General features: G+C 36.7%; 1 long non-coding RNA gene and 1 pseudogene across 2 annotated transcripts in view; one reads left to right on the top strand and one right to left on the bottom strand.

Moving 5' to 3' along the window:
- Nucleotides 1-26,725, bottom strand: part of LOC139034478 (uncharacterized) — a 443,467-nt gene that overhangs the window by 129,456 nt on the left and 287,286 nt on the right. For both annotated transcript variants that reach the window (XR_011487025.1, XR_011487026.1), the window contains exon 2: nt 9,724-9,916. This is a non-coding gene — a long non-coding RNA (uncharacterized lncRNA). The remainder of the gene's footprint in view (nt 1-9,723; nt 9,917-26,725) is intronic.
- On the top strand, nt 21,762-23,004 carry LOC110127763 (dematin pseudogene; annotated as a pseudogene).

Raw genomic sequence — 26,725 nt, 5'->3', positions numbered from 1 at the left:
CTACCCCTCTTAATTCCATATGGTTCTGGGTTTTGAAGTAATTTATAGTGTTTCTGTACGACTCATGTAATTAAAAACATGCAAATATGCAAATATGAAATTATTTGTGGCTTCTATACTTCTCTCATGGAGAAGGCAATGGCACCCAACTCCAGTACTCTTGCCTGGAAAATCCCATGGACGGAGGAGCCTGGTGGGCTGCAGTCCATGGGGTCGCTAGGAGTCAGACATGACTGGGCGACTTCACTCTCACTTTTCACTTTCACGCATTGGAGAAGGAAATGGCAACCCACTCCAGTGTTCTTGCCTGGAGAATCCCAGAGACGGGGGAGCCTGGTGGGCTGCCGTCTATGGGGTCGCACAGAGTAGGACACGACTGAAGCGACTTAGCATACCTCTCTCAAGGACTTACAGGTCTCAGTTTTACACATAAAATTGTCTGTCTGACTTTCTATACCCCACTAAGTATATGTGTTTAAAAATGACTCAGTTAAATTAAAAATTTTCAAAAAAAAAAAATACAGTGAATCCCTCTGTATAGGAAAGAACTCACATTTAGAATCATAGAACTTTGCATTTATTCCTCATACAGACTTAAGACCTTTGAAATCTGAACCTGTTTTCCTTATTCAAAATCATGTTTTTCCTGCCTGACTTCTCATCTCCATAATCATATCCACCCTAACTCAACTTCCAGAGCTACTGTCAAAGGCAAAAGAATCTGATAAAATTCACTTTGGAACAGAACAGCATTTTATACATTGATAGAGGCAGATGAAGATATTCAGTTAAACTGAAGCTATTAGACAAAAATATGTAATGACTAATAATTTTTTTAACTTGACTCACTAAGCAGCTATATAGAATCTAGAAAGGAAATTCAAGATTCAGCTACTTGTACTTAATCTTTTACATCTCAAAAATAATATTATCATCAAAAAATGTTTTTAAACTGAAAAAAGCCATGGAATTGTTTCAGAAGTTTTATTATAAGCTTATAATCAAAAAAGGTCCGTAAGGCTAAAAAACATGTAAATTTTTTCAGCAAAACATTCAGAATTTGTTAGCAGTTTGTTTTAATTATTGTATGAATGTTCAGAGACAAATTAATTGTAATGAACAGAAACTATACACCTGTATTTGGAAAAATCTATTAGCATCATTCATAAAACTGAATAAATACTTTAAAAATTGTTTTGGTTTAAAAAATCATGTTGAATAATTAAGATAGATCTATTGTAGACTGACAAAATATAATGTATGGATGTATGCACACAATCAATGCAACATAAAGATGCAAGTTGAAAAATTACATCAAATCCAACAAAAAATAAGCCATTTGTACTCCTTTGTCTAACATATAACCAGAATTTTTAACAGAAAATAACCTGATAAACAATAAGTAACTTCCTGGCTTAGAAGTGAATGTACACAAATAGTTTTGGTGGTGGAATATGAAATGTTTACTTTAGAGACTGACAGCTCATGAAAGAGAAAAAAAGAAAAAGAAACGAGAAAGGGACGACACGGTAAGAAAATGATTTCGATTGAAGGTTACAGCAGCTGTGCAAATAAAGAAAATGGTGCAATCAACAGTTCACATCCCTTTGATGGATCATTGAAAATGCTCTGTGTAAATAGTTTTGCTGTTCAAGCTCCTGTAGAAAATAATACAGTAAAAACATGCAAGCAAGAAGCTATAAAGCATAAAGAATCTTGCAGTCACTTTCCCCCCAGCAGACACAGGCCACTGAACAGCTGATTTATATATTTAAAAAATAACTCTCAGGAGTAATGATGTTTTAAAATGACAAAGAGCTGCAAGCTTCGGTGGAAAGCTTGGTAAAGGCTGTGAGGGCAATGTGGTCTGCTGGCTCGCGGGTACTCAGAAGATGACAGCACAATGCCCTGACTTCAGGCTCCTCGCTAACTCCAGGCTCCAAATGGAGCGATTTCTCTCACCTTAAGATTTTTTAATAAAATAAAGTAACAAAAGTTAATGGCCTGCCAGATGTTCACCACAGGGAGTTTGCTTCACGGAAATTGAAGGAGGAACTTAATTTTGAATTTATGGGCACACCCCCACCCCCCCGCTTCGCCATTTTTCCTTGTTTGCCCCACGCGGCTTTTCAGGCTTGTTGGCCAATGCCAGAAGCGCCACAGTGGGGCTCCTTCAGTGCAAATCATCTCTGCGTTAGGACGAGATGTGTTTCACTTTCCAACCCCCTCCCTTTCTTTTTTCTCACCAGGGTACAGTTAGAGGTAGCAGAAAAATTATCCTAAAACTAACAACTGCCCTGACGATTTCTGATCAGCTCAACAGAAAATGAATCAAACAAAAAATCAATGAAAATATCGCACAGCATAGTCAGGTATTCAAGTTGTAGCGTTCTGTGAAACAAGGCAAATTTTTTCAGGTTCCATTATTAGAACCTATGGGTGAGTTAAGTTCACTTCTTAAGCATTTTTGAAAATGGAATCAAAACATTGCACTGGGTGGTTTCCAAGATTATTTAAAGATACAATAGTGGAGGAGTCAGATTTTTCAAAGTAGTCTTTATTTAAAAAGTTGGAAAGCTATCTGTATTTGCTTTAGGAGAGGGTTGAAGCAAGAAGGAGAAAGGATAAGCAGAAGGGAGTTGAGGACAACAACAACGAAAAGAAGCAATGCACTATTCCTCCAAGTGTGGGCCCGTGTTGATGAATAATGTAAGGAGCGTGTTTAACTTCATTCACAAGTGAAATCCTCCACAAACTCCAGACTCAGTCACTGCTTTCTTCTTGAGTAGCACTCAATCTTTTGAAGTACAAATAGAAATCACCTGAAATCTTGTTAAAAGTGTGAACTCCCAGACTGCACTCCTAGAGAACTTACATTTTGCAAAGTATCTCAGGAAACTTTTATTCGGAAGGTGCAGGACCCACAACTTGCAAAATACTGCTTCAGATTCTTTTATGACAAAAAAAAAATCCCCAAGAATCTAAGATGGTTTAACCTAAAAATGGTGGTAGTTGCTCTTTTCCTTGCTACCAACAAAAATAAAGCTAGCAATTTTTTTGAAATGAATGTTATAATAAGTATTTTATAGTTAACTTAAAGAGATGATACAAACTAATCTATTAAGTATTTGCTGAATGTACAAATAAAGAATAAATATGCAAGCAGATCTACCCAACACGTACTCTCTGGATACTCAAAATTTCTAACCTGGAATAAGAACCCTATGTAAAACTGATTAACTCTCTTCACAATGTACAATTTAAAATCAATTCTTGTGTTATTTAAGCTAAAGTAAGTAAGCAAATGGAGAAGGCAATGGTAACCCACTCCAGTCCTCTTGCCTGGAAAATCCCATGGATGGAGGAGCCTGGTGGGCTGCAGTCTATGGGGTCGTGAAGAGTCGGGCACGACGGAGCGACTTCACTTTCCCTTTTCACTTTCATGCGCTGGAGAAGGAAATGGCAACCCACTCCAGTGTTCTTGCCTGGAGAATCCCAGGGATGGGGGAGCCTGGTGGGCTGCCGTCTATGGGGTCGCACAGAGTCGGACACGACTGAAGCGACTCAGCAGCAGCAGCAAGTAAGCAAAAAAAAAGAAGGGTTTCCCAGGTGGGTCTGTGGAACTTCTCTAAGTTCAGTTACTTGTATAATATCTTCATAATTTTGGCCATATCCTTGTAAGACATGTAAATAGATCATGAAAAAGAAAGCAGGTATGTGTTGTATACACTACCTACTTTATTTCAGACTAATTTCAGTTATCTCCTAACATCTTTGGTTTATTTTCTTAGCTGTATTTACCCACTCCACATTTAACTAGAAAATCTCAGTTATTAAAAGTTTAAAAAAAAATGTTTGTTCTGCTACCACCTAAAGTTAGCTCATGTCCTAGGTGGTTTATTCACAGTGTTTTGAGAAACTATACTTACAGTCCCAATCTCAGTAGCCTCTCAGATACTCTCACACTCACCTATGCATGAAGAACTGCTTTCTATGTGTAGAAAAGTCTTAAAATGTTTAAATACTTTAACATTAATATCAAACATCTTTTCCCAATGATCTTTGACAGGAGAAATATAAGTGGTGACTTGGATTGTCTTTGTTCCCACCTCCGCCACACTTCCAAAATTAAGGCTAAATTGAAGGAGTCCCCAGAAAATCTCTAGAATCACTCTCCATGTTATAGAGGGAAAAAAACATAAATCTACAAGATTCAATTTGACAAGGTCACTCAAACTAAGACGAGGTAGACATTATTTCTAAATTACTGAAACCATCTCTTTCCACAGATTTGCATAAGGAGAACTGTCCTTAGTCCAATGGATCACATTTCCTAATTTGTTTAAGTCTACCTTGTTTGTGGTTTAATGTCTTCGGTTTTACCTAAGTTATTTCTATTTCATGTCTGATTTGAAGCTTAGAAGCAGACAGACAATTGGCTTAAGTGTCGTTATAATTATATTAAAAGGCTATGTATGTTTCTATTTTATAACACAAAGAAACTCAGGAGTAAGGAGAAAAGAATTACCCATAACCTTCAGAATGCTTCTGAAATTTAGCTTTCCACTGAAAATAATGCCTGCATCTGTAGGCATTAGAGGAGCAAAATTTAATAGGGGAGCATTCTTATTTCAAAATAATTTGTATTTAAACTCAAAATAATAAATTAAATCCATTGCAGAAACTGAATATTATTTCAATTATCAACCTTTGCCAATGAACTAATATAGCAAATTGGGCCATGATTGATTTGAAATGTCTGCATTTTTTTATTCACTTAAAATTCAAAGTTTTAAACTTATAAGTGATAAAAACCCTTCTATAGGTGATAAAGCCCTAATCTTTTCAGAATTACCAACTGTTTTGCTCTGTCCACAGTTTACCATGAAATAGAGATATTTCCATAATCTAGCTTTACATTCTCACTAGAACTTAATAATTTCATGTGATTTTAGTTCAATTTAGTTCAATATAAAGAACTTTATCAAGTTAATAAAGCATTTCTCTTTTCTACCATTATGGAAATATACAAATTAAGTTGGTGATTCACAATATTTTATTCAATATTGCTAATTATTAGAGAAACACAAATCCAAACTATAATTAGTTATCATCTACATCAATCAGAATAGCCAGCATCAAAAAGTATACAAATAATAAATGCTGGAGAGGGTGTACTTAAAAAGGAATTCTGCTACACTATTGGTGGGAATGTAAACTGATACAGCCACCATAGAAAACAGTATAAAAGTTCCTTAAAAAAATAAAAATTAAATTACCATATAATTCCACAATCCCACTCTTGGATAATAGTATCTGGAAAAAACTATAATTTGAAAAAAATACATGCATCCCAATGTTCATAGCAGCACTACTCATAATAGCCAGGACATGGAAGCAACCCAAATGTCCGTGGACAGATGAAACTCTATCTATCTATCTATCTGTCTATCTATCTATCTATCTATTGCTGGAAGAAACATCAACAACCTCAGATTTGCAGATACCGCTTTAATGGCAGAAAGTGAAGAGGAATTAAAGAGCCACATGATGAGGGTAAAAGAAGAGAGTGAAAAAGCTGACTTAAAATTCAACATTAAGGAAACTAAGGTCATGTCATCCAGTCCCATCACTTCACGGCAAAAAGAAAGGGAAAAAGTGGGAACAGTGACAGATTTTCTCTTCTTGAGCTCCAAAATCACTGCGGATGGTGACTGCAGCCACAAACTTGGAAGACGCATGTTTCTTGAAAGGAAAGCTGTGACAAACCTACACCGAGTATTAAAAAGCAAAGACATCACTTTGCTGACAAAGGCCCATGTAGTCAAAGCTATGGTCCTTCCAGTAGTCATGTACGGGTGTGAAAGCTGGACCGTGATAAAGAAGGCTGAGCACCGAAGAACTGACGCTTTTGAGTTGTGGTGCTGGAGAATAGTCTTGAGGGTCCTTGGACAGCAAGAAGATCAAACCAGTCAATGCTAAAGAAAACCAACCCTGAATACTCATTGGAAGGACAGATGCTGAAGCTGAAGCCCCAGTACTTTGGCCGCCTGATGGGAAGTGCCGACTCATTGGAAAAGATCTTGATGCTGGGAAAGATTGAAGGCAAAAGGAGAAGAGGGTGGCAAGGGATGAGATGGTTGGATGGCATCACCAATTCAATGGATATGAACCTGGGCAAACTCCAGGAGACAGTGAGGGACAGGGAGGCCTGGTGTGCTATAGTTCATGACGTCGCAGAGAGTTGGACACAACTGCGCAACTGAACTACAACAAAAATAGTATATATATATTTTCACATCCATATGCATACAGTGGAATATTAGTCATAAAAAAGAAAATATTGCCATTTGCATCAACATGAATGAACCTAGAAATTATCATGGTAAGTGAAGTAAGTTAGACAAAGGCAAATATTACATATTGTTTACATGTGAAATCTAAAAGAAAATTATGTACAACTGTTTATGTACAAAACAGAAATAGATTCACAGACATAGGACAGAAACTAATGGATACCAAAAGATGGGGCAAGGAGGGATAAATTCAGATCTTGGAATTAACATATACATACTATACAGTAGGTACTTGTTGGTTATCTATTTTTTATAGTAGTATGTATATATCTGTGAATCTATTTCTGTTTTGTACATAAATTCAATATTTTGTAATAAATTATAATGGAAAAGAATCTTAAAAAGAATATACATAAAAACATTTATATAGCTGAATAATGCATATATGATTATATGTAAACATCCCCACTTACTGTATTACTTCAAGATCTATATACAATCCCAGAACAAGTATTCAGGAAGTCCATGGTTTCTTTGGAGTCACAAAGGCAAAAAATACTATTAAATCAAAATAATATGGAACTGTATGTGGTAATGAAGGAAAGGGCACAAGGTTGATACAGCCGTTAAGAGAAAAACAACTGTCCAACTATGAGATATCCTAGGAAGGTGTTTTAAAATGCACAGCCTGATGCAGGTATCTCCTCTTAAGACTATCATATAATGCTAATAGCAGCCATGAATTAATACAGGCGACCACATATGAACCACTAGCCCTGTGACAGGTCCTTAGTATTTTATCCACAATATTTCACCTTTCTAGCAACCCTATGAAATTAGTACCATGATTCTCTCCATTTTTACAGTGAAGCTAAGGTTTAGAAAAATTAAGTAAACTACCAAAGTGTTCCAGCTAGTTAATAATGGATTCAGAACTTAAACTAGACCAGTCTGTCTTGACACCAAAGCTGCACATCACTTTGTGAGCAAGTTCTCCGTGAATCATGGAGAGTGCAAAGCTGTATGAATTTAACCTGACAAAATTTTGGCTTTATCACTTAAATTTCTATGAATTGTAAAAACAACAACAGAAGTAAATGTTTATTTTAATGCTAAAGCTTTGAAAACTCCTCAAAAAAAAAAAAAAGAAAAAAAACAGTTTCACACTTTCCATGAAGATGCTGACATTTATCCTCTGGCTTTATGTTCCTCTGTGACACCTCTATAGTTTGAGAATGTCCGCTAAATGATATATAAGAATTACAAAACCACATACTATAAAAGAAAATAAAGTTTTCAATAAAGATGAGAAATTCAAAACAAGAAAATAAAGGTAGAAAACATTTGAAATCATGAATAAATGAAGATAGGACAATAATGTCTTATTTGTGGCTCTGGCAATCATGTTTTTATTTCTCTATAGGATGGTTATATATATCTGCATAAAGTTTTCAAACTGCATGCATATATTTCTACCTGGAAGAGTTAGAATCTCTGTAAGCAAAATAGTCTACTGGAATGATTACTTCCCCACTTTTCTGGACCACTTAAATGAGTCTAGGGCATACTGCAGGTATAAGGCATCTATTTAAACTTCATGTTCTCAATACGCAGATAAGAAAGTATAAATACATGTCCTTCAGGATCTTCATAATTTGTGAACATGCCAAGCAGTTATTGCAAGCATTTGCCTGAGACTTACTAAAAATGCAAAAGAGAATTTAAGTATAAGATATATTAAATCTCAAGTCGGTAAGGGTTGGTTTGAAAACTTTAAAAAGAAATCACTTTGCATAATATAAAACTTCTGGGAAATCTGCCTCAGCAGATTACACTACTTCAGCAGTATTTTCTGAACAACTAAAAGTGAAGCCAGAGAAAAGCTTGCCCTCATTCTCGTGTGTGTGCCTGTGTGTGTGTGTGCGTGTTTAACTGGTGCCTTGGTTTCAGTGGGATGAATAAATTCATATAAATTTCTAACTCAGACTGATCTAGAAATTGCATTTTTACTATAATTTTTATTTACTGAGCTTTAATTTTTAAAATATGTTAAATGCAATTTTTTTTTTCTGAATTTCTTGGTCCAGTCAACTTTAGTTTTCCCACATGCTCTGATTTTCAGTAATGTAAAACCTGTGGTTGGCCATGGATCACTGTGCAGAAAACAGATGCCAAGATGACGCAGGCCACTGAGTAGATGCGGAACAGATTTGGACCCAGGATTCTTAAAATGCAATCGATTACATGATTCACAGCATCCAGGATATAATAATAAACCATCGACAGTCAAGACACTCTTGATTTCTCATCTCAGGCTCAAAGTGTCTGGAGTCATCTCTGATAGCTCCCTACTTCAGGTCCCATATTTAATAATCAAGTCCTAAAGTTCCACTGTCATGGATCTTTTAAATCAATTTATTCCTTTCTATTCTCTTTGCCAGCGCCATATTTCAGACTTGCATTATCACAATCTGTTCTGTCACAATACAGACTTCACGCTAATCAATCCTGAAAATGCCATCAGGTTAATCTTCATAAAACGCAATTCTGGGCATGTCACTCACCTACTCAAGAATTTTCAGCAGCTCATCAATGCTTAAAGTCTATACTTCTTAACTTAAAATTCAAACTGTCTCCTCTATTATAATAATTGTTGGATATTAGCTTCATCTTAGGTACTAGAATCTGTTTTTCCTTTATACATAGTAAGTAACTGGCACAGAAATTTACACATAGAAGCATGTATTCATTCTTACACATTTCATCATGACTCATTTATCTACCTTTCTCAATTCCATCTAACATTTAATTATAGGAATACGCTCTCTTATTTTTCATTTCCTCTGGACGATAATAGTCATTATTTCAGAAATGTGTCTATTATAGTTTTTCAGAATCAAGTATCAGATATAGTTTCTCAAAAAGAGCATCACTGTTTTTCTATATGATCAGTATGAGACAAAGGAGAAAAGACATTCCATTACTTATCTGCAGAGCATAAAATCCTTGTGATCAGACATTGACCCTAATCTTCAGTCCTCCTCAAACTGCCCTTACGGCCTCCTTCAGTGTCTCAGCAACTTTGCATGAGTCCAACAAATGTGTTTACTAAGTTCTGAATGTCCAGCCATGGAGAAACCAGGTAAGAGAAGAAAGTATTAAGTGATACTTTCAAATGCCATGTTTGTCTGAACTAGTCCCTTTCTTTTGCTCTGAGTTAGATTATACTGCTGCATTAACAGTCCCCCTGTTCTGGGGTTGTTTATCAGCGTCATCTCTCTCTGCACAGAGGATGATTACAGGTGAATCTCCACATGGATAATTTGGATGGGCGATCACTTATCAGACCACTCGTATTCAATTCAGAACTAAAAATACCATTGAGACCCATAAACGTTAAATAGCACTAAGAATCATAATAACTAACCTCTTCTTAGTAGATGTGCTCCGGAGTACACACACTTGATTTTTTTCCAATTACAATTCAAGAACATTTCAGTTCCCTTTATTCAGGACCATTATTCAGGCTCTTCTGGAAATGTTTTATTCAACTTGCACATCTCTTCTCCACAATCGTTGATTTAGAATTCAGCTCTCTGATAATGAGTGGAAATTGGGGTCTGAAAGAGAAAAACACCATTTTCTTAAATGATGAATGCTGCAGGCACACATTGTCTTCACCTTAAAGAAAAAAATGAAACCCTGAAACATTTTCTTAAACTGCTAAAATGTTTGACCTTTGAAAACAAAGAAAAAAAGAGCAAATTACAACTACATATTCAAAATATCCAAGATCTCATCCCTGACATTACAGCATAATGACAAGAATAACATCAAAATTTGGTCTGAAAGGATTTCAGTGGTATTCTCTAGGCTAATGTATGACCTGATGAGGCAGGCATTGTGGGCGTGAGTAAAAAACAGACAATACTTTGTCTTTCTGGGGTGGTGGTTGCTGTTATTGTTGCTGCCGTATATAATAAAAAGGCCTGATCTCTTCAGGACGGCTGTGCCCAATGCTTTCCCTGGGCTGTACTTACTCTCCTATTCAACCTGAGGACATTGGGGCAGCCTCTTAAGCTCTGTAATGAAATCTGAGCAAAAAGAAGCTTTTAAAATAAATCAGTCCTGTTTAAACCCCAGCTCAGAGAGTTGGGACAACTCATTGTGAGATTTCTCTGTTTTTAGCTGCGGAGCAAGTTGTTTTGTTTTGACTCTCTCGTAAGCCCAAGTCTAACACACATTTACTTGGCCATTCTTGGAAAAAAAAGAAATCAAAAGAGCCAGTCCTGGAGTGTCTGAGTACTGTTAAGTTCAGAGCCTTCAGGGTCCAGCGGAGGCAACAGAGAACGCCCATCTGAATAACTGCTTCTGAATAGAGGGATGAAAGGATGTGATGGACACAGAAGCCAAGTTGGACAAGTGTCTCGGTGGGGAAATCTGCCAGCCTGACAACGTCTTGCCCAGGGAATAAGGATGCAGTTAGAACCACCCTGTTTTTAAATGACCGCCATGACAAGAGCTGTTAAGTTTTAAACAGATGTCTGCTATCCGTGATTGCATTTGGATCTCACAACTTAGCGGTGTCAGTAGAACTAATGACTGAGACAGATAAAGTGGCATACTTCCTGCATGGATTAAGATTCGGTATGAAAGCCAAAATAAAGTGCTACACACCTGCCACATTTGAGAAAACACAGCCATAATTCCTAAGATGCTTATCTAAACTTTCTGGTCTTATATTCTCAAATGGATCCGCTGAAAAGATTTCAGATATTTGTAAGATAGACAAAATCACAAAAAATTCTTTGGGCATCAGTTTCAAATATCTTACTCGGGCTAGCTTCAAAATTACATTTAATATGACACCTGCATGTGTGATCTGATAAGATTATTGACATATATTAATTACTGAAACCAAACAGTGGCTTAGAATGAATAAAACAGTAGTTTTAGCAAACCCCATTTCAGTTCTATTCAAGATGTCTTGCTATTCATTATACAGTGTAAACTGGCAAATAAGACATTAGTCCATATTATAAAAAAACTTATTCTATGAATGAAATTACATCTTTAGAAAAACACAAATATATAGTTAATTGCCATAAGGTGTATAAAATAATTGGAGTGATAAAAATTTTTAATTAAAAATTATGCTTTCAAAAACTGAAAGTAAAATTGTGACACACTCAGAACAATGGAGGAATTTCCACAAATACAAAAGACAAAGACTTTTGGGGAAAAGAGAATATTTTAAGTAATATGAAAATAGATATAATAAAATAACCATCAGAGAGAGGTTAGGGGCTCATATTGTATGAAATAAAGGGTACTTAAAGAGAATGTAGCTCATTAAAATGCAAAGGACGTGAAGACAGCAACAAGGTAAGCTCCTTGACATCTCTCCTGGCAAGATATTTTTAGATCTGACTCTAAAGTCAATCCAACCAATGCAAAAATAAACAAATGAGACTATATCAAACTAAAATATCTCTGCACAGTAAAGGAAATCATGAAAAAAATTAAAAGGCAACCTATTAAATGGGAAAAGATATTTATAAACCATGTATCTATTAACATATTAATATTTAATATACATAAAGAACTTAACTCAATAATCAAAAAAAGCAAACAACTAAATTTTAAAAATGGACAAAGGATCTTAGTAGACAGCTTCAACACAGATGGCTAACAGGCACATTCAAAAGATGCTCAATATCACTCATCATCAGGAAAATGTAAATCAAAACCACAATGCAATATGACCTCACACTTAAAATAGTTCAGATGGCTATTATCAAGAGAACAGGAATTAATATGTGTCGCTGGGGATACAGAGTAAAGGGAAACCACATGCATTACTGGTGGTAATGTAAACTGTTTCAGCTAGTATGGAAGCTCCTCAAAATATGAGGAATTTGGAGGTTCCTCAAAAAAGTAAAAGTGACTATAATATGATTTAGCAAATCCTCTCCTGGGTAGTTACTGAAAAAAAAAAATAATAATAATAATTTTAAAAGACACTGTTATTTATAACTGCCACGATACAAGAGCAACCTAAGTGTTCTTGTGTCCATTGATAAGTAGATGAATGGATAAAGATGATCTGTTTTATACATATACAACATCTTCAGTAACATGGATTGACATAGAATGTATTACGCTAAGTGAAATAAGTGAAACAAGTCAGGCAGAGAAAAAAAATACCATATGATTTAATTTATATTCAGAATCTAAAATCCAAAATAAATGAACAAACATAACCAAACAGAAATAGACTAAAAGACACTGAGAATAGACAGGCAAACAGGTTGCTACCAGAAAAGAGAGGGTGGAGGGGGTGAGTGAAATAGGTGGAGATTAAGAGGTACAGATTTCCAATTACAAAATAAGCAAGTCACAAGGATAAAACATACATTCACAATCATCATTTTGTAATATATTGAAATATTGACACTATATTTACACTTGGAAGAGATCGGATGCATTCAAGGTGGTATGGCCGTAGACTATATTTACACTTGGAACTAACAGAGTGTTGGACATCAATTATACTTTAATTAAAATACACATATAAATAGATATGTATATTACTTGAAATATATAGGAAGTAAAAAATTTTATCAAAATGCTAATGATCTTTATCTCTGGGGGTGGGGATTAAGGGTGATTCTATGGTTATATGTTATTGATATTTCTCCCGGTGAACTTGATTCCAGCTTGTGTTTCAACCAGCCCAGAATTCCGAATGATGTACTCTGCATATAAGTTAAATAAGCAGGGTAACAATATACAACCTTGACCTACACATCTCCAAGGCTGTATATTGTCACCCTGCTTATTTAACCTATATGCAGAGTACATCATGAGGAATGCTGGTGATCCAAATCACTGCCAGTGACCCCAAATCACTGCAGATGGTGACTGCAGCCATGAAATTAAAAGATGCTTGCTCCTTGAAAGGAAAGTTATGACCAACCTACACAACATATTAAAAAGCAGAGACATTACCTTGCCAACAATGGTCCGTCTAGTCAAGGCTGTGGTTTTTCCAGTGGTCATGTATGGATGTGAGAGTTGGACTATAAAGAAAGCTGAGCACTGAAGAATTGATGCTTTTGAACTGTGGTGTTGGAGAAGACTCTTGAGAGTCCCTTGGACTGCAGGGAGATCCAACCAGTCCATCCTAAGGAAATCAGTCCTGAGTATTCATTGGAAGGACTGATGTTGAAGCTGAAACTCCAATATTTTGGCCACCTGATGGGAAGAACTGACTCCTTAGAAAACACCTGATGCTGGGAGAGATTGAAGGCAGGAGAGGGGATGACAGAAGATGAAGTGGTTGGACGGCATCACTGACTTGATGGACATGAGTTTGAGCAAGTTCTGGGAGTTGGTCAAGAACAGGGAAGCTGGTGTGCTGCACTCCATGGGATCTCAAAGAGTCAGACATACCTGTGTGACTGAAGTGAACTTAACTGAGGCTTTTATGCATTTCTGGGTGATTACAATGAACATGTATTCCTTGTAAAATCAGAAATAAAACAATAAATCTCATGGGAAATGAAAGGAATAAAAGAAATGGTTGACTGTTTACAATGAAATTTGAAATTATATTCTTGAATTTGCATTAAAATCAAGTATATTTTTAAGCTCATTTTCCCCATTTTTAGTATATGTGCTTTTGGGAGACATGGGAATATAATGACATCAAGCACTTTTTTAATGCAATCTAGTCATTCTAGGACATATATGTATATGAAACCATCAAGATGCACACATTAAATATATACAATTTTATTTGTCAGTTATATCCAAATAAATGTTGGAAACAAAATAAATACTGCCAAAAAGATATATGTATCTCTATGTTTATTGTAATATTATCTACAATAGCCAATATATGGAAACAAGTGCTCATTCATGGATGAATGGATAATTAAGGTGTACATACACACACAGTGGAATACTAGTCAGCCATGAAAATGGATGAAAGCTCAGCATACATGACAACATGGATAGATATTGAGGGTATTATGCTAAGTAAAAAGTGCCAGTCAGAAAAAAAAAGAAATACCATTCCTTTGATTTCATTTATATGTGGAATCTAAAAGAAAGAGAGAGAGAGAAAGAGAAAAGTGAACAAATAAAACAAAATGCATAGATACAAAGAATAGAATGGTAATTGCCAGAGGGAGAAGGATTGAGGAGTGGGTGAAATGGGTAAAAGTGATCTAGAGGTACAAACTTCTAGTTATAAAGCAAATAAGTTATGCGGATGCAATGCCCAGTATGGCAACTACTGTCAATAACACTGTATTGCAAATATGAAGGTTACTAAGAAAGTAAATCTTAAAAGTTATCACAAAAGAAAGAAATTTGTAATTTTTTATGGTGACAGATGGTAACTAGATTTTTAATTGTGATAATTTGTATACAAATGCTGAATTTTAAGCTCTACACTTGAAGCTAATGTAATAGTGTAATGTTAATTACACTTTAGACTCACAAACATAGAAAACAAAGGCATTCTCTCTCTAAGATAGATGTTGGAAGAATTTTTAGAATAATTCATTAAAACATTTTCCCACAACCATATAATATCTGTGGGATGCAACAAAAGAACTTATTACAGGGAAGTTCATAGTGATACAGGTCACCTAAAAGAATTAGAAATAGAAGAACAAACAAAAGTTAAAGTTAGCAGAAGGAGGGAAATAATAAAGATCAGAGAGGTAATAGAGATTCAACAACAATAGAAAAAAAATCTATGAAACCAATGAATACTTGGTATTTCAAGAAATACTTCTTTGAAATGGTAAACAAAATTGACAGACCTCTGGCTAGGCTCACCAATAAAGAAAGAAAGATTACCCAAATGAAATAAAAAATGAAAAGGAGAAATGTCAACTCTTACCACAGATATACAGAAAACCACAAGAGAATACCATGAACAATTATATGCCAGCAAATTAGACAATCTAGAGAAATGGACAACTTTCCAGAAACCTTTGTTGTTTAGTCACTAAATTGTGTCCAACTCTTTTGCGACACCATGGACTGTTGTCCACCAGGCTTCTCTGTCCATAGGATTCCCGGCCCATCAAAAAACTGAATCAAAAAGAAGTCAGCAATGTGAATAGACTGATCACTAGAAGCTAAATAGAACATATAATTTGGAGAAAAAAAAAAAAAACTCCATACAAACAGAAGTCCAGGAGCAGATGGCTTCACAGAAAAATTCTACCAAACAAAGGAAAATTTTTACTTATTCTTCTCAAATTCTTCCAAAAGACTGAAGAGGATGGAACACTCTTAAAGACATTCTATAAAGCCACCATCACCCTGATATCAAAATCAGACAAAGACACCATCAAAAAAGAAAACTACAGGCCAATATCTTTGATGAATATAGATGCAAAAATTCTCAACAAAATATTGGCAAACTGCATCTTACCACACACTAAAAGGATCATACACCATGAAAGATTCATCCCAAGTTCACAAGGATGGTTCAATGTACACAAATCAATCACTGTGGTATATCACAACAAAGGAAAAGACAAAACCATATGATCATCCTCAACAGATGCAGAATAACCACCTGAAAAAATTCAACATCCATTCATGACAAAAAGCTCTTAACCAATGTGGATATAGAGGGAATATATATCAACATAATAACAGCTATTTATGACCCAAACACAACCAATATAATTGCATTAATGAAAAACTGAAAGCCTTCCCACTGAAATTTGGAACAAAACAAGGATGCCAACTCTCACCACTTCTCTTCAACACAGAATTTTAAGCCCTAGCCACAGCAACCAGATAAGAAAAAGAAATAAAGTGTATCCAAATAGGAAGGGAAGCGGTAAAATTGCCCCAATATGCACATGACATGATACTATGTACAGAAAATTCTAAAGACTCCACACAAAAGCTAGTAGAAGTAATAAATAAATTTAGCAAGGTAGCAGTATACAAGATTAATACACAGAAATTGGTGTATTAATGTCTTTCACTAATAATGAAATACCAGAAAAGGAAAGTAAAATGTAGTAACTTAAAATTACAACAAATAAACAAAATGCTTAGTAATAAATCTGACAAAGGAGGTGAAATATGCTGAGAACTATAATACATTAATAAAGGAAATTAAAGATAATTTAAGGAAATGGAAAGGTAACCCATAGTCTTTGATTAGAAGAATTAATATTGCTAATATGGCCATAGTACCCAAAGCAATTTACAGATTTAATGTGATTCCTATCAAATTACCCATGACATTTTCCATAGAACAAATAATACTAAAATCTATATGGAATCATAAAAGACTCAACTGCCAAAGCAATTCTGAGGAAAAAGAACCAAGCAGGACATGTAATCCTTCCAGACTTCAGACAATCCTACAAAATTAATCAGAGCAGTGTGGTACTGGCACAAAAACAGCCATATGGATCAGTGGAACAGAAGGGAGAGCCCAGAAATAAACCAGTACCTGCCTGCCTGCCTGCTAAGTTGCCTCCATCACATCCAACTCTCTACAACCCCAAGGACTGTAGCCCACCAGGCCCCTCAGTCCCTGGGACTCTCCAGGCAAGAATACTGGAGTGGGTTTCTGTCTCCTCCTCCAGGGGATCTTCCTGACCCAGGTTATGGGATGGGTTCCAGGAATGGAATCAGCACCTCTGCGGCTCCTCACTGCAGGTGGATTCCTCACTGCTGAGTCTACAGGGAAGCCCCATAAACTAGTATGTGCTAAGTCGCTTCAGTCACGTCCAACTGTTTGTGACCCTATGGACTGTAACTTGCCAGGACCCTCTGTCCATGGGATTCTCCAAGCAAGAATACTAGAATGGGTTGCCATTTCCTTCTCCAATACACCTATGCTCAATTAATCTTTGGCAAAGGAGGCAAGAATGTAAAATGGGAAAAAGACTATCTTTTCAACAAATAATGCTGGGAAAGTTGGACAACTGCGAGTAAATCAATAAAGTTAGAATATGCATTAAAATAAACTCAAAAAAAATAAAAAAAATTAAAATAAAATAAACTCAAAATTGCTTAAAGAATTAAAGATAAGACACCATAAAACTCCTAGAAGAGAACATGGTCAAAACATTCTCTGACATAAATCATACCAATGGTTTCTTAGGTCAGTCTTCCAAGGTAATAGAAACAAAAACAGAAATCATAAAATGAGATCTAATCAAGATTATAAGCTTTTGTATAGCAAAGGAAATTCCAAACAAAATGAAAGGAAAACCTACAAGATGAGAGAAAACATTTGCAAACGCTGTGACCAACAAGGGCTTAATTTTCAAAATGTATAAACAGCTCACACAACTCAACAACAGAAAGAGAACCCAATCAAAATCTGGGCAGAAGATCTAAATAAATGTCTTCGCCAAATATGCACAAGGCCAATAGGCACATAAAAGGATGCTCAATATCACTAATTATTAGAGAAGTGCAAATCAAAACTATAGTGAGGTACCACTTTACACCAGTCAGAATGGCCAGAATATAAAAGTCTACAAGTAACAAATGCTGGAGAGAGTGTGGAGAAAAGGAACTCTCTTATACTGTTGGTGGGAATGTAAGTTGGAATAGCCCCTACGGAAAACAGTATGGAGATTCCTCAGAAAACTAAAAACAGAATTACTGTATTATCCAGGAATCCCACTCCTGAACATATATCTGGACAAAACTGTAGTTCAAAAAAATACATGCACCCCTATGCTCATAACAGTACTATTCACAATAGCCAAGACATAGAAACAACCTAAATGTTTATTGACAAATGAATGAATAAAGATGATGCAGTACATATACAGAGTGGAATACTACTCAACCATAAAAAAGACCAAAATAACATCACTTGCAAAATAGATGGAACTAGAGATTATCATACTAAGCACAGTAAATCATAAAGAGAAATAAATACCATATTATATCACTTATATGTAGAATCTAAAATATGACACAAATGAACCTATCCATGAAGCAGAAAAAGACTCACAGATATTGAAAACAGACTTGAAGTTTCCAAGGGGAAGAGGTGGTGGGGAAGGGTTGGAGTGGGCATTTGGGGTTAGTAGATACAAACTATTACATATAGAATGCATGGACAACAAGTCCTACTGTATAGCACAGGGAACTACATTCAATGTCCTAGGATAAACCATAATGGAAAATAATAAAAAAGAAAAAAATACACACACACACACATATAGATCTGAGTCACTTTGCTGTACAGAAGAAATTACCACGACATTGTAAATAAGTGAAAAAACAAATTTGTTGTTATTCAGTCGCCAAGTTGTGTATGACTCTTTACCATCCAACCATCTCATCATCTGCTGTCCCCTTCTCTGCCTACCTTCAATCTTTCCCAGCATCAGGGGCTTTTCAAATGAGTCAGTTCTTCGTATCAGGTGGCCAAAGTATTGGAGTTTCAGCTTCACCATCAGTCCTTCCAAAGAGCATTCAGGACTGATCTCCTTTAAGAGTCACTGGTTGGATCTCCTTGCAGTCCAAGGGACTCTCAAGAGTCTTCTCCAACACCACAGTTCAAAAGCATCAATTCTTTGGTGCTCTGCCCTCTTTACTGTCCAGCTCTCACCTCCATACATGACTACTGGAAAGATCATAGCCTTGACTATACGAACCTTTATCAGCAAAGTCATGTCTTTGCTTTTTAACACATTGTCAAGGTGTGTTGTAACTTTCCTGCCAAGAAGCAACTGTCTTCTAATTCCATGGCTGCAATCACCATCCACTGTGACTTCAGAGCCCAAGAAGAAGAAATCTGTCACTGTTTCCATTGTTTCCGCTTCTGTTTGCCATGAAGTAATGGGACCAGATGCCATCATATTCGTTTTTTTAATATTGAGTTTAAGGATTCAAATTATCAATGCAAAAAAAAAGCATTTTCCTCATATGCTTCCCTGAATAATACAGGCAATCATGTCAAGGATTAAGACTAAATTAAGAGAAACCTGAGGCCCTCTCCCATTTTATCCCTAAAAACTGATAATTTCAAAAATCACTTTTTAAAAAAACTTTCTAAACATCTTATTAGTATCCATAACTTATTTTTAATTTTTTAATTTTTTATTTTTTTTAATACATTGGCTAAACCTTTTATTGGACCATAGCTATACCTATAGTTTAAAATTCATGCTATCTGGGTAAACACTGGGACCTAATAAATACCTGCATATACCCATTGACTACGCCAGAGCCTTTGACTGTGTGGATCACAACAAGCTGTGGAAAATTATTCAAGAGATGGGAATACCAGACCACCTGACCTGCCTCCTGAGAAATCTGTATGCAGGTCAAGAAGCAACAGTTAGAACTGGACAGGGAACAACAGACTGGTTCCAAATTGGGAAAGGAGTTCGTCAAGGCTGTATATTGTCACCTTGTTTATTTTATCAGGAGAAATGCTGGACTGGATGAAGCACAAGCTGGAATCAAGATTGCTGGGAGAAATATCAATAACCTCAGATACGCAGATGACACCACCCTTATGGCAGAAAGTGAAGGAGAACTAAGAGCCTCTTGATGAAAATGAAACAGGAGAGTGAAAAAGTTGACTTAAAGCTCAACATTCAGAAAACTACCATCATGGCATCTGGTCCCATCACTTCATGGTAAATAGATGGGGAAACAGTGGAAACAGTGAGAGACTTTATTTTTGGGGCTCCAAAATCACTGCAGGTGGTGACAGCAGCCATGAAATTAAAAGACGCTTACTCCTCAGAAGGAAAGTCCATGGGGTCGCAAAGAGTCAGACAAGACTTAGCGACTGATCATGAATGCAGTGAAATTACACTATATTTCTGGAACTAAAGAAATCCAGAATGACCACAATATAGAAATAAAGTGGAAGAAAGGGAAAGGAGATTGAGAGGTATAGAGATAAAAGATGAGACTAGAGAATTAAGGAAGGGCCAGATCAAGGGCCCATTAGCCGTGTAAGGTTGTTTGAATTCTACCAAGAGAACACAGATGAACAGATGAATACTGAAGCAGGACAGAGACCTAAGTTTTTCCTTGAGAAAGAAAACTGACTGCAATATGCAGAACATATGAGAGGGGGAGGGTCTAGAATCATGGAAATAAGTTAATATTCAAACTTGTTCTGTGTTTACTTCTGAATAAAAGTTCAAGTAAGTATTAAACAACCAGAACTCTCTAGCTAACCACTGATTACTCTGAATTACCAAGTTAAAACACAGTGCCTTAACTGTTATACTTAATAATTGCACTCTCTGTAATCTAAGTTGTTTACTATCTGAGATTTCACATTCAGAGAATTGATTAAATTGGGTAACTCCTCTCTTGGATGGAAGCGGTAACCTTCGATGGAATGCTAACTACCTCTGAGAATTATGTTTAACTCAGACTTTCTTTGCCACAGGCAGAAGTAATTGATTTTAGACTGGGTGAACTGTTTCTTAATACACATTCCCACAGGGAGAATGTCATTTTAATAAGATGCTTCTATAAGCCACATGCTACTTAAAACAGATGATTTCCCCTTTGTCTTCATAAGCAAAACCTGAAGGAGCCCTGTTTGTCCCTAAAGACAACTGGGAAGTGATACAATACTGGGTCGGCAGTCTGCAAAGTATCTCTTTGCCAACTCATCTATCCGTTCTTTGCTTTTGGCTTTAGCTAAAGGTTTCCTAGAAAACACATCTATGTTTAGCTTTCTTGAATATCACTAATTTCACCTAAGTGTTCTTGTATTGCTCTTTCAGCTGTTCTCTTGATTTCATGACTTGCTGTTTTGCTTTGCTACCACTAAGACGCAGCTAAAATAAAAATATCCAAGTAATTGGATACTGTGGAGAGGGGGTAATACAACATAATCTCAGAGATCGAGGCACAAGATGGAGTCTTTTAATAATATAATATTGATCAGTCAAATTCTGATGCTGAGTCCCAGGTCTGAACCAATGGAGCGTAAGGACTACACAAGACTATGAGATGAATAGTGGGGGAAACTGTTCATACATCTATTTCTATCCATGTTTATATAACCATACTTTAAAATTTTCATTTTAATGTATGCTTTCCAACTCACAAAATTATATTAATGTCATGTATTATGTTAAATTCATTTATAAATTCATAAGCATTCATATATTTGGGACTAGATATCCTATATAATACTTTAATGTTATGTAACCAAATTTACCACTGATTTTTCTTACTATGCAGCATCTAGTTTACAAAACCCCCACAGTTAGCCTATTTCATAAGCATTTAAAAAATTAAAAATAGCCACTTTAAACTTTTCTAATAATGGATGGTACCATATTCTTTGAAAATAATCACAAGAAACTTTAATCCCTCCCAAACTGCAGATGATAACCTGGCTTATTTTATAAGGTACAGATATAAAAAATGTTTTAATGCATTTTTTAAATGTATGCATTTATCTTAATGGCAGCTGGAAAAACAGAGCTAGCACACAAACTCAATGGAAAATCACATGCTGCCATCCCCAAGGATGAGGCCACCTTGGACACAGGGCAGCCTGACCTCATAAGCTATAAGCCCCACTTTCTTTCCTTTATGGAACCCAGAAGCCAAGAAAGCTCAAGTGAGCCAAGAGCTCACTGTTACTCAAACCTACAGCCCCCACTGTCTCCATCATCCTGGAGGTGTGGGCGAAGAGCTGAACCCCAGAACCATCTTTCATATTTTAGCTCCAAGGACCAGCTTGTACCATTTCCATCATCCCAAGACCATGTACCCAGATTCCAACATTTACAAGAAGTCACACATCTACACAAAGAGAGAGTTCATGGGAGGCAGCCCTCAGAGCAAGTCTTTCATTGAGGAATTTATCACCAAGTCATCCAAGTTCCCTGCATCTCAGGCCCTGGACTCCAATCAGATGGCCAAGATCGAAACTGCCTTCCGGTCTGCCCCCCATGACTCTTCATTGTGGCGACAGAATGGAGAAAGCAGACAACATCTCACAGGGAGGCAGAAGAAGAGAAGGAAGAACAAGAAGGTGACTCTAGAGAAGAAATGAAGGCTCTCAAAGAAGCGTCAGAGAGAGAAACTCAGTAAGGTGATGCCCAACTTGGGAAAGACAGTCTTAAAAAAGAAGAGATGGAGAAATCACTGCCTTCCCAGAGGGTACCAGTCCATACTGGACCAGACACCCTTTCAATACATCCTTGTACCATGGAAGGTCTAACTGTTCTCTCTGCTTATGGCAGGACCACTTTGAGCTGACAATTCTCAGACTTTAGCTTATAAGGCATGAGAATGGAAGTCTAGACCTCCAGGTCTATCCCTATGAAATACTGCTGGTGACCAGTTAAGGGCAAACCAAGCTGCCTCCAGGTTTGACAGGAGCTGGTCAGCAGAGGACTTCTCAAGGCTGTCTTCCATGCCTTCTGCAGCCCTGGGGTTGTGGGACATGGGCTTTCTTCCCCATAATGAGGGAGAAGTCCTCCTCCTCTCATCCCTGGCACTCACTGCACAGGGAAAACCCAATCTGGGCTCAAGAACACACAGAGTTTATGTTTGTGACCTCTCCCTGTCTCCACCCCCAAGTGAAGGTACCCAGAAGAAATTAAGGATAAATAAATATGGCACTTTGAGGTCAGATCTATTGGCTCTCTTGACCAATGGATGCCTAGAACCTTTAGCCCTGTTAGGAGTAGGGTGATAATGAGAAGCAACCAGGTAGGCAAAGAAAGTTCCAGAACCTTGTGTGCCCCAAGCACCCCTCCTCATCTCACCTTTGACAGCTCCCCCATCACCTGGACCTCTAGCTTCTCAGACTCTATAGCAAGAAAAAACTCCAGTTCAAGGAGACCTCGAAAAGGGAGGCTGCTCTGCCTATCTATCTAGTTTGCCTTGTTCTCTACTTGCAATGTGAGAGCTGGACCATAAAGAAAGCTGAGTGCCAAAGAATTGATGCTTTTGAACTGTGGTGTTGGAGAAGACTCTTGAGAGTCCCTTGGACTGCAAGGAGATCCAACCTGTCCATCCTAAAGGAAATCGGTCCTGAATATTCACTGGAAGGACTGATGCCGAAGTTGAAACTCCAATACTTCAGCCACCTGATGCGAAGAACTAACTCATTTGAAAAGACCCTGATGCTGGGAAACATTGAGGGCAGGAGGAGAAGGGGACAACAGAGGATGAGATGGCTGGATGGCATCACCAACTTGATGGACATGAGTCTGAGTGATAATCTGGGATTTGGCAATGGACAGGGAGCCTGGGTGTGCTGCAGTGCATGGGGTCACAGATAATCGGACACAACTGAGTGACTGAACTGAACTACTTGCACCTCCCAAGCTTCAGAGACTCTTTCTCCCAACTTATGTCTTCCCCTAACACCTTGGCTTAGAGTGGAGGTGTCACCTAAACAAAGCCCTTGCTCACTATTAGTCTCCAGGAGATGTCAGCTAGAATCCTACCTTCCAGTTCCAGCCCAAATCATGGGCAGAACCCAAGCCTTCAGACCCCTGTGGATGGCATCGAGAGGCCTGGCGACAGGAGCATTTCTGAGTGTCCCGGCTCCAGGTCCTACTCATACTCAGACCTAAAGCATATCATTTATTGGGACTCTACCCCCTCGCACTGAATCTCACCTAGATACAGAACCTAGAGAGATCTCTGCCCTACCTTAATCACACTCCCAGCTTTTCCTCTTTATGAATATGTATTTGTATATAATTATATGTCAATACGGATCTATAGATAGAGATAAAAATAGAGATCTCTGAGTCTGTATTTTACTGTCCAAAGCCTGGGCATGATGCATATGATAATGATGGGGAGGGGGCACTCTGCTTGGAATTACAGGTTCAATTTTGTCTCCTTAAAAATATATATATAGATAGATATACAAAAATGTTAGAAACAAATGTTTACTGCATTGTGCCATTATACACACACACACACATTCTGTTTCTCTGCAGTGCTCCAACTAAAACACATGTAAGAGGACTGAAGACAACATCTCCATCATAACGTGAGTACCAAGATATCAGTTCATGCTTCGTATGTTATCCAGTGATGGAAATTAAACTAAAAAAAAAAACGTTATCCGTCAGCACAACATGGTGCCTTTGATAATATCTGTGCATTTTTTTTTATAAAATGCTTACCTGAAAAAAAATGATATTATTATTGAGGTACCAAAAAGTTAAGTGAGTTCCATTAATAATTGTATTTTTAATTTTCTCCTCGCCAAGTGATTTATTTTCATGTGCTTCTAATCGTGAGAATGCCCTTAAAATTGCTATAGAGTGTGGTGCTAAAGAGATGGCACATTTCCTATTGTTCAGTAACATAAAATCAACGACAGCTAGTCATACAGGCGTTTTCAATTTCCCTCGCACATGGTACACAGCCTTTGGTTCACTGGATAATCCAATTGTAAACAGTGACTCACTGTTAACAACTCTGGGAAATAGGATTAGCAATTTCTAATTTCAAAGTAAACCAATTTCACTTTTGTCCTGCAAATAAAAACAATGTATTCAGAGATTTAGCTTTTCAGATTTCAGAGCTTCCCAGAAACAAAAATGTTGGAAACAAATTTTTACAGCACTGATGCCATTATTGGAAACTATTGAGTATGTGTCCTTAATAGCTTTTAATAGTTTGGTACCAAAATAATGATGATAATGGTAGTGATAATAAAAATAAAGTGAAATTTAATCAGATCAAACATAAAATTTGCATTGAAAAAATTTAATTGAATCTCTGAAAACTAAAAGTCTTGTATCTACTACTCAATGTAATCAGAAGAATAAAAAAATTTATGTAATACTAGAAAGCTTCATTTCCAAAACAAAAATTTTAGGCAAAATTTTGGGCATCTGGTGTGTCTCAGAACACAGTTAAATTGAATCAGTAACCATGTAATTTTTGTGAATTGTTTATTGTACCATTCTAAAACCTATTTTCCCCTACCTTATCTGTGAATTCCTTGAGAACATTGCCTCAATCAAAACTTATACCTCTACACTGAGTTATAGGCTCTCTCAACTCCCTATTCCAAAGAAAGAGGATGGTGGCTTTATTCTGCTTCAAGAACACATAAATGTCTCTGTGGAAGGCCACTGGGTCTCTGTCAATAACACTCACGTCTGGCTTTTAAATGTTCGTGCTTGAACCTTACACTCAGGGATTGCTCTAATTGGCCTGGTTCGAAACTGCTAATCTGTGGTTTTTAAGCTCTACAGATATTTATACGGTATACAGCTATAGTGGGAAACACTAGCCTGGCTGAACCAAGGAAGGGTTACTCTTCAAAAGGAAGCCTTAGGCCATGTAACTCGGAATTAGAACCACAATATTTATTGTCCAAGCTGGTAGCAAGAAAGCTGTACTGACTCCAAAGGGCAAATGAGATCAATCAAGAGATAGAATAAAGTTAAGGGACAGGAAAGTCACGATTGCAGACTGGAGGAGTTTTGTGGAATAGTTTTTATGACTTGTGATCATTAGCAGAAAGTGGATTCAGGAGATAATTGAATAAGCCATTCCAAATTGAAAAACTAGCTTCCTAGCTCCTTGCATGTGAAACCTGATTACCTGTCCAGACAATGAAATTATACTATCCTAACAGTGAAAGTTATGTATTTTCCATTGAAATCATTAATCACCGACCTTGTTCACATTATTCTGATATGGGTAAATATTCACCAATGAGATTAGAGAAGGTCTGTGTCACTTATGAGCTTATGGTAAAGAGAAGTTAAAAATAAGGACTCCATGTCCATGACTGACCAACTCACCTTTAAAATCCCACTTTAATGTATAAATGTATAAAGTACTTTTATAGACCCGTACTCTCACTGGATTTTGAAAGCCACATTCATTGATGAGTCTTTTATTCTGTTTTCACTATATTCGGTAAGTAGTATACAAGGTGCCAGACACTCAGAAAAAGATATAATCATTGTCCTTAAAAATCGCGCATTCTCATAAACTGGGTAAAAGTTCCACAGCTATTAAAATGTATTTACAACACTGCATAATTAGTGATATGTTGGAAGGTAAGAACAAGGTGTGAGGAAGGCAGGCACAAAAGATCTTAACAACTGCGGCTGAGAATGAATTGCTGAGGGCCATCAAAATGCATTTGAAAGATTATATTTATGGTAATTCTTGAAGCAAAGAAGAGAGTTAAGTCATCGTAGTGCAAAGTCACAGTGCAAAAACTCAAAGAATATCATTAAGGTATGGTCCAAACAGGGGCCCCTTGTAGAGAATGACTTGGGGAAAACAGGACAAGAGGAAAATAGGCCAAAAAGATGGCCTTTTCTTTTACACCCAAGATAGTTTAAGTTCTTTCGTGAAGGTAATGAAAAAGCAGTTTGAAGATATCACATAAGAATCTGAACAAACAGATATCTAAGAACTGA

The sequence above is a fragment of the Odocoileus virginianus genome, chromosome 3 (assembly GCF_023699985.2).
Source record: "Odocoileus virginianus isolate 20LAN1187 ecotype Illinois chromosome 3, Ovbor_1.2, whole genome shotgun sequence".
Classification (NCBI taxonomy): Eukaryota; Metazoa; Chordata; class Mammalia; order Artiodactyla; family Cervidae; genus Odocoileus; species Odocoileus virginianus.
The sequence above is the reverse complement of the archived record's forward strand: the minus strand, read 5'-3'. Positions and strand labels throughout refer to the sequence as shown.